Consider the following 9,578-nt stretch of genomic DNA (forward strand, 5'->3'; position numbering starts at 1 on the left):
AAATGAGTAACTTAGATGAGGAGACCTTGAAAGCTCTTCTATTAAAAGCCATTATACCTGCAAGTATTCCTGTTGAAGCTGATTGATGCAACTTTTCCTTGCTTGGTCCTTGCTTTCCTTGTCCTTCCTTTGCTTGCTTGCTTTTCATTCTCCTCTTGGTGCTCTTCTCCTCTCTGATACTAATTCCAAAACTGAACTGACAAAAGCTACCAAGTGATGCGATGATGTCGTTTTATTATCAATTCCTCTAATTTCTTCATTTTCTTTAATTTTCCTTCAATTTCCTCCTTACATGCAACTTCTGACCTTTCACCTCCCTTCTCTCTTAATTTCCTTTATTTCCATAAATAATATGAAAATTAATGCCTCTTTTCCTTTTCAAAGTCTTTGCCATTTCCTTTGACAATTTCCCTTTAGCAATAAACACAACAAGTGATGCCCACTAGTATATTTTTGCCAACATTCAGCTTGGAATAAATGTCCTTTGACCTTGGGCTTGTTTTTCCTTCATTAACTTTTATTATATGAAAATCTAGCATAGGGTTGTTACACACCCTTTCCCCTTAGGGGAACACCTTCCTTGGTGTTTTATGACACCTAAAAATAACAAAACCATTGAAATCCAAAACATACTGCCCATGGAGTTTTATAACCCAACTCGTCACAGTATTTACAATGAACAACGTACTCAAAAAAAAAACCATCATGACAAAAATTACAACTTGAAAACCATACCGCTTATTGGAGCTTCATAACACATCTCCTTGTGGTATTTACAATAAAAACCATACATGAATATGTACATATACCAAAATTTCTTTGGCTCAACTGGAAAACAATCAAGGATACATAGTCTGCATCCAATCAGCCATCACCCTTGTAGCTTCATAGAGCCCAAGGTGCTTACATTTCACTTTAACCTAGTCGATTGCTTTGTTCCATAGCATGAGCTATTTCCGATGCAATATGAACTGAGGTCCAGTTGGAATTCTCCTTCTACTTCCACTTGAAATACATACCAAAAAATAGCATGATCAACATCCTTTATATATATATATTAAGAAATGAAACATGGAAAACATCATGGAATTTCACGATCGGAAGCGGTGCAAATATATAAGCGACTGGTCCAATCCTCTAAAGTATCTCAAAAGCCCCATGATACCATGGTGCCAAGTTGGCACATATTCCAATCCTTAAGGAGTTCTTCTTGGTCTTGATATGAAAATACACATGCTCCCCAACCTTAAACTCTTTAAATTCCCTATGTTGGTCTGCATAACTCTTCTTCCTTTCTTGTGCTACCTTTAGATTCTTCTTTATAACTTGCATATCTTGTTCCATGCATGCCAACATGTCCGGTCCAATAAGTACCAAGTTCACTGGATCTCTCCAACTAATGGGAGTATTACAAATTCGCCCATATCGTGCCTCAAACAAAATCATCCTCAATGACTCCTAATAACCATTGTTTTAAGAAAAATCAACCAATGGAAGGTACTCCTCCCATCTCCTTTGTTGATGCATCATGTACATCCTTAACATATCCTCCAGTATCCTGTTGACCCTCTCTGTCTGTCCATCTGTCTGTGGATGATAGGTTGTACTGAAGTCCAACTCTATCCCCAAACCTCCAAACAGCTCCTTCCAAAACCTGGATAGGAACTTGGCATCTTTGTCCGACATAATCTTCTTCGGAACACCATGCAATCTCACGATATCCCTAATGAAGACCTATGCTACCTCACTAGCTGAATAAGTAGTCTTTACTCGAATGAAGTGAGCTACCTTTTTCAACCTATCAACCACAATCATGATAGAATCATGTTGTCTCAATGCCCTCGGAAGACCTGTAATGAAATCCATGGAAATAACTTCTCACTTCTACTCTCAAATCAGAATTGGCTGAAGCAACTCACCTAGATGCTTACACTCTGCCTTCACTTGCTGATAGTCCAAGCATATAGCCACAAAATCTGCCACTTCCTTCTTTAGATTCAGCCAATAGTATAACTTATTTACTTTTGTCAACGTCTTCTAATATCCTAGGTAACCTGAATATGGATTTACATGAAACTCCCTCAAGATAAGATTCTTGAGTTCCTTTTCATACGACACATAGATCCTGCCCCTTCATGTCCTCAAGCCATCTATCATGAGATGATAGTCCACATCCTAATCACATGTACCATGTTGTAACCTGTGCACAAGTTCCTTGTACCTGTCATCCTGATGTCCTGCCAGTAAGATCTGATCCTGTAAATATGTCCCATACAACTCACTACTGCAACATCGTTCAACTACACTTTCTTGCTAAGAGAATCTGTGATCCGGATTTAAACATGAATGCAATAAAGTATAGAAATAACCATAAATACAGAGATGCAATAGAAATAATACTTCATTTCATTACTGTAAAATACTGAAATATGCTTACAAACAGAAATGGAAATAAACTAGCTAAGGCGATGGTAGCTTATCTCTGAGAAGAGATGTGGTGGCTACATGCCTCTGAACTGTGTTACAATGAGGCTCGAAGGCCCATTTATTGTTGAGAAACAATGGAAAACCCTAAACATCCAAAAACATAACCCTAGAAGATGAAACGCCAAACTGTGGGCCCCGTTTGGGTAAATTAGTACATCAACTTCCCGGGGTCGTAACTTTGGCATACAATCTCCATTTGACGTGCACAATATCTCGTTAGAAAGAGCTATCCAAGAGCTACAACTTTGGGAAGAGAAAAATTGGTCCATGGACCCATGTTGCTCCCAGTTTCTCAAAAAATGTTGTTTAGGGTCTAAAAAACTGCTAAAAATAGTAAACAATGCTACAATTAAGGAAACTGAAAAACTGAAAGAGACAGTTGCCAAGGTCCAAGTGGGATAGGTGGGTGGCCACCAACATCCACCTAGATCATTCTTCCCCCCTTAAGAAGAAATGGTCCCCATTGCATTGAGTTCCTCCTTCTGCTGAACTTGGTCTCTCATGAGTTGTTCTGCAATCTCTGATGTGTCCAATAATGGTGGGAAGCATGGTAGAGGGCGGTCCACATTGAACAATTGGTGCACGCAAAGGAATGGGGGAATGTTGTGCTCCAAAGAATTGTTCCCCACAACCTTGGTACTAGTGTAAGGACCATGTCGCTTCTTGCACTTGTCATTTTCAGAATGGAGCGGTGATAAATCGGCCCGTTGGGTAGAGGTGCTATGGGAGTCAGATCGAATGAATGCTTGACCTGACAATGCAATGATACCCCTGTGGGTGAGGAGAATATGTTCCGTGTTCTTTTATGACCGTATCCATCTGCTGCAGCTGCTGCGTGGAGGAACCCTTCGCAGGGGTCATGGATGTGGCGATGATCTTCCCCTTACTTTGGGAGTGAACCAAACAGAAAATGAATTTCCTAGTCTGGGAAATGAGCTTGCTGCATTTCTTAACAGTGATCAAAGAGGTGGCGGTAGGTGGGGCTACCTCTGATATCCTATATAATGAATTACCCAAAGAAATAATAATAGCGCGAGGCCTTGACTCATACAAAGCATGTCGCCTCCATAAATATGGTAGGCCCAATAGTACATCACAAACATCAAGAGGTGCAACATCACACAATACCCCATCTGTGAAGGGCTTGATGTTGTAGGGAAGGCGACACTGCTGGCGGACTCAGAGATCTCGTCCTTGGTGAAACCACTCGATACTGTATGGCTGCGGGTGTGGTTTAGTCGGTAGGCCCAACCGCTTCACGACCTCTACTGAAATGAGGTTCTTTTGGCTACCACTGCCGACAATGAATTGCAGCAGCAAACCCTTCATCCACATCTATGAGTGGAAAAGACGCTCCCCCACCTCTAGATCTTCGGGCTCATTCTTCTAGATCTTGGCGGTCACAACAGCGGCGCTAGGCTCCGCATCAGTGATCTGCTTCCCTTTGCCATTCCCCTTGTCAGGTTTTGACTTAGGGTCAGAACATGCATCTGATTTTGAAGCCTTCAACTCGGCCACGAGTTATTGCTTGGTCCGAAACTCACTTGTGTTGTGAGTGGGGCTCTTATGGGACTCACACCACTTTCCTGTGTCCTTCTTTGACTTCGTGGTGTTGTTCGTTTCTTCCGGCTTCGACGGGTTGTCTTGGGTCACCCTGCCTTGGCTTTGTCCTTTGTTCTTTGGATTCGTAAATCCACAGTCTTTCTTCTTTTGTTTAAACTTCTACTCTATTTGGACAGCGTATCAGTATTTCGTGCCGAGCAAGGAGATGTTCAAGTAATCCATCTCGTCTTGGATGTATTTGTGTATGCAGCCATGGTATTTGAGTACCGAATGTAGCTCAGAGTCCTTGATACCCAATTGTGTGGGAAGGGTATGAAAAATGTTTGTGAACTCCGGCACATCTTGGTCCCTTCCTTGCTAGAGCATGGTCCACTTTATGTATTTGTCCTCATAGCTTTTAATAGGGTAGTATTGCTCCTTGATGGCATCCCGAAATGAATTCCAAGTGGGTGCGGCTGAAAATAGTGAGCCTGTACTTTCATCCTTTTGCTCGCAGTAGGTTTCCCACTAGTCCTTGACGTGCGGGGCTGCTTTGAGAAGAGCGAAAATAATCTTTTCCCGACTGGAAAAATCATGAACAGAAAAATACCCTTCTAGTAGATTTAACCATTTATCTACGGCATTTGCATCTATCTGACCCTCGAATATGGGGATTTCAAAGTTAACTTGTACCTTAAAAGGTGTGGCATTTCCAGAGTAGCTGTTGGAAGCCGATGCGTTGCCCTTAGGTAGTCGCTGAAGGATATGGGCAAAGTTGTCCATCATTGCGTTCCTTTGTCGCTCGAGGGATTCTTCGAGCAAGATTTTGATAGGATCTCCTGCCCCCTCATCTTTCTTTTCATCCACCATGGGAGGCCGCCGGGCTTTGCGAGGCTGGTCTTGCAAAGGTTCAACCAATTCAAGCCCTAACGCCTTATATCCCGACCTCGTTGGGGACATGCAAAGAAAAATAGAGAAAAAGCAGACCGCTTTAATACCACTGATATGGATTTAAACAGGGATGCAATAAAGTACAGAAATAACCATAAATACAAAGATGCATCGGAAATAATACTTCATTTCATTACTATAAATACTGAAATACACTTACAAACGGAAATGGAAATAAACTAGCTAGGGCGATGGTAGCTTCTCTCTTAGAAGAGATGTGGCGGCTACATGCCTCTGAACTGTGTACAATGAGGCTCGAAGGCATATTTATTATTGAGAAACAGTGGAAAACCCTAAACATCCAAAAACCTAACCCTAGAAGATGAAACACCAAACTGTGTGCCCTATTTGGGTAAATTGGTATGTCAACTTCGTGGGGTCGTAACTTTGGCATACGATCTTCGTTTGATTCGCACAATATCTCGTTAGAAAGAGCTATATGAGAACTACAACTCTAGGAAGAGCAACATTGATCCATGGACCCATTTTGCTCCTAGTTTTCCCAAAAAACGTCGTTTAGGGCCTCAAAATGGCTCCTGAAGTTCAGGACCCGAAAATCTGCTAAAAATAGTAAACAGTGCTACAATTAAGGAAACTGAAAAACTGAAAGAGACAATTGTGAGGGTCGAAGTGGGATAAGTGGGTGGCCACCAACATCCACTTGGATCATTCCTCCCCCCTTAGGAAGTAATGGTCCCCATTGCGTTGAGTTCCTCCATCTACTGAACTTGGTCCCTTGTGAGTTGTTCTACAATCTCTGATGTGTCCAGTAATGGTGGGAAGCATGGTAGAGGGCGGTCCACATTGAACAATTGGTGCAAGCGAAGGAATGGGGGAATGTTGTGCTCCAAAGCATTGTCCCCCGCAGCCTTGGTACTAGTGTAAGGACCATGTCGCTTCTTGCACTTGTCATTTTCAGAATGGAGCGGTGATATATCGGCCCGTTGGGTAGAGGTGCTATGGGAGTTAGATCGAATGAATGCTTGACCTGACAGTGCAACGGTACCCCTGTGGGTGAGGAGAAGATGCTCCATGTTCTTTTATGGCCGTATCCATCTGCTGCAACTGCTGTGCGGAGGAACCCTTCGCGGGGGTCATGGATGTGGCGATGATCTTCCCCTTACTTTGGGAGTGAACCAAATAGAAAATGAATTTCCTAGTCTGGGAAATGAGCTTGCTGCATTTCTTAGCAGTGATCAAAGAGGTGGCGGTAGGTGGGGCTACCTCTGATATCCTATATAATGAATTACCCAAAGAAATAATAACAGCGCGAGGCCTTGACTCATACAAAGCATGTCGCCTCCATAAGTATGGTAGGCCCAATAGTACATCACAAACATCAAGAGGTGCAACATCACACAATACCCCATCTGTGAAGGGCTTGATGTTGTAGGGAAGGCGACATTGTTGGCGGACTCAGAGATCTCGTCCTTGGTGAAGCCACCCGATACTGTACGGCTGCGGGTGTGGTTTAGTCGGTAGGCCCAACCGCTTCACGACCTCTGCTGAAATGAGGTTCTTTTGGCTACCACTATTGACAATGAATTGCAGCAGCAAACCCTTCACCCACATCTATGAGTGGAAAAGACGCTCCCCCACCTCTAGATCTTCGGGCTCATTCTTCTAGATCTTGGCGGTCGCAACAGTGGCGCTAGGCTCTGCATCAGTGATCTGCTTCCCTTTGCCATTCTCCTTGTCAGGTTTTGACTTAGGGTCAGAACATGCATCTGATTTTGAAGCGTTCAACTCGGCCACGAGCGATTGCTTGGTCCGACACTCACTTGTGTTGTGAGTGGGGCTCTTATGGGCCTCACACCACTTTCCTCTGTCCTTCTTTGACTTCGTGGTGTTGTTCGTTTCTTCCGGCTTCGACGGGTTGTCTTGGGTCACCCTGCCTTGGCTTTCTCCTTTGTTCTTTGGATTCGTAAATCCAGAGTCTTGCTTCTTTTGTTTAAACTTCTGCTCTATTTTGATAGCATATCAGTATGTCGTGCTGAGCAAGGAGATGTTCAGGTAATCCATCTCGTCTTGGATGTATCTATGTAGGCAGCCACGGTATTTGAGTACCAAATGTAGCTCAGAGTCCTTGATACCCAATTGTGTGGGAAGGGTATGAAAAATGTTTGTGAACTCCGGCACATCTTGGTCCCTTCCTTGCCAGAGCATGGTCCACTTTATGTATTTGTCCTCATAGCTTTTAATAGGGTATTATTTCTCCTTGATGGCATCCCAAAATGAATTCCAAGTCGGTGCGGTTGAAAATAGTGAGCCTATACTCTCATCCTTTTGCTCGCAGTAGGTTTCCCTCTAGTCCTTGACCTGCGGGGCTGCTTTGAGAAGAGCGAAAATAATATTTTCCCGACTGGAAAAATCATGAACAGAAAAGTACCCTTCTAGTAGATTTAACCATTTATCTACGGCATTTGCATCTATCTGACCCTCGAATATGGGGATTTCAAAGTTAACTTGTACCTTAAAAGGTGTTTCATTTCCAGAGTAGCTATTGGAAGCCGATGCGTTGCCCTTAGGTAGTCGCTGAAGGATATGGGCAAAGTTGTCCATCATCGCGTTCCTTTGTCGCTCGAGGGATTCTTCGAGCAAGATTTTGATAGGATCTCCTACCCCCTCATCTTTCTTTTCATCCACCATGGGAGGCCGTCGGGCTTTGCGAGGCTGGTCTTGCAAAGGTTCAACCAATTCAAGCCCTAACGCCTTATATCCCGACCTCGTTGGGGACATGCAAAGAAAAATAGAGAAAAAGCAGACCACTCTAATACCAATGATATGGATTTAAACAGGGACGTAATAAAGTATAGAAATAACCATAAATACAGAGATGCATCGGAAATAATACTTCATTTCATTACTGTAAATACTGAAATACGCTTACAAACGGAAATGGAAATAAACTAGCTAGGGTGATGGTAGCTTCTCTCTGAGAAGAGATGTGGTGGCTAAATGCCTCTGAACTGTGTTAAAATGAGGCTCGAAGGCATATTTATTGTTGAGAAACAATGGAAAACCCTAAACATCCAAAAACCTAACCCTAGAAGATGAAACACCAAACTGTGGGCCCTATTTGGGTAAATTGGTATGTCGACTTCTTGGGGTCGTAACTTTGGCATACGATCTCTGTTTGATGCGCACAATATCTCGTTAGAAAGAGCTATATGAGAACTACAACTCTGGGAAGAGAAACATCAATCCATGGACCCATTTTGCTCCTAGTTTTCCCAAAAAACATCGTTTAGGGCCTCAAAATGGCTCCTGAAGTTCAGGACCCGAAAATCTGCTAAAAATAGTAAACAGTGCTACAATTAAGGAAACTGAAAAACTGAAAGAGACAATTATGAGGGTCGAAGTGGGATAAGTGGGTGGCCACTAACATCCACTTTGATCATTCCTCCCCCCTTAGGAAGTAATGGTCCCCATTGCGTTGAGTTCCTCCATCTACTAAACTTGGTCCCTTGTGAGTTGTTCTACAATCTCTGATGTGTCCAGTGATGGTGGGAAGCATGGTAGAGGGCGGTCCACATTGAACAATTGTTGCAAGTGAAGGAATGGGGGAATGTTGTGCTCCAAAGCATTGTTCCCCACAGCCTTGGTACTAGTGTAAGGACCATGTCGCTGTACTTGTCATTTTTCAAAATGGAGTGGTGATATATCGGCCCGTCGGGTAGAGGTGCTATGGGAGTCAGATCGAATGAATGCTTTACCTAACAGTGCAACAATACTCTTGTGGGTGAGGAGAAGATGTTCCCATGTTCTTTTATGACCATATCCACCTACTGTTGTTGTTGCATGGAGGAACCCTTCGCAAGGGTCATGGATGTGGTGACGATCTTCCCCTTACTTTGGGAGCGAAACAAACAGAAAATGAATTTCCTAGTCTAGGAGATGAGCTTGTTACATTTCTTAGCAGTGATCAAAGAGGTGGCGGTAGGTGGGGCTATCTCTGGTATCCTATATAATGAATTACCCAAAGAAATAATAACAACGTGAGGCCTTGACTCATACAAAGCATGTCGCCTCCATAAGTATTGTTGGCCTAATAGTACATTACAAACATCAAGAGGTGCAACATTACACCATACCTCATCTATGAAGGACTTGATGCTATAGGAAAGGCAACACTGCTGGCAGACTCAGAGATCTCATCCTTGGTGAAGCCACCCGATACTGTACAACTGCGGGTGTGGTGTAGTCCATAGGCCCAACAGCTTCACGACTTCTGCTAAAATGAGGTTCCTTTGGCTGCCACTGTGATAATGAATTGCAATGGCAAACCCTTCACCCACATCTGTGAGAGGAGAAGACACTCCCCCTCCTCTAGATCTTCGGGCTCATTCTTCTGGATCTTGGCGGCCGCAATAGTGGTGTTGGGCTCCGCTTCAATGATCTGCTTCCCTTTGCCATTCCCCTTGTCAGTTTTTGACTCAGGGTGGGAACATGTATCTGATTCTGAAGCCTTCAACTTGGCCATTAACGACTGCTTGGTCCGACACTCACTTGTGTTGTGAGTGGGGCTCTTATGGAACTCACACCACTTTCTTGTGTCCTTCTTTGACTTTGTGGTGTTGTTCTTTTCTTGCGGCTTC

The sequence above is a fragment of the Pinus tabuliformis genome, chromosome X (genome assembly GCF_031772625.1).
Source record: "Pinus tabuliformis cultivar Carrire ecotype Pingquan chromosome X, CPIR1, whole genome shotgun sequence".
Taxonomy (NCBI): Eukaryota; Viridiplantae; Streptophyta; class Pinopsida; order Pinales; family Pinaceae; genus Pinus; species Pinus tabuliformis.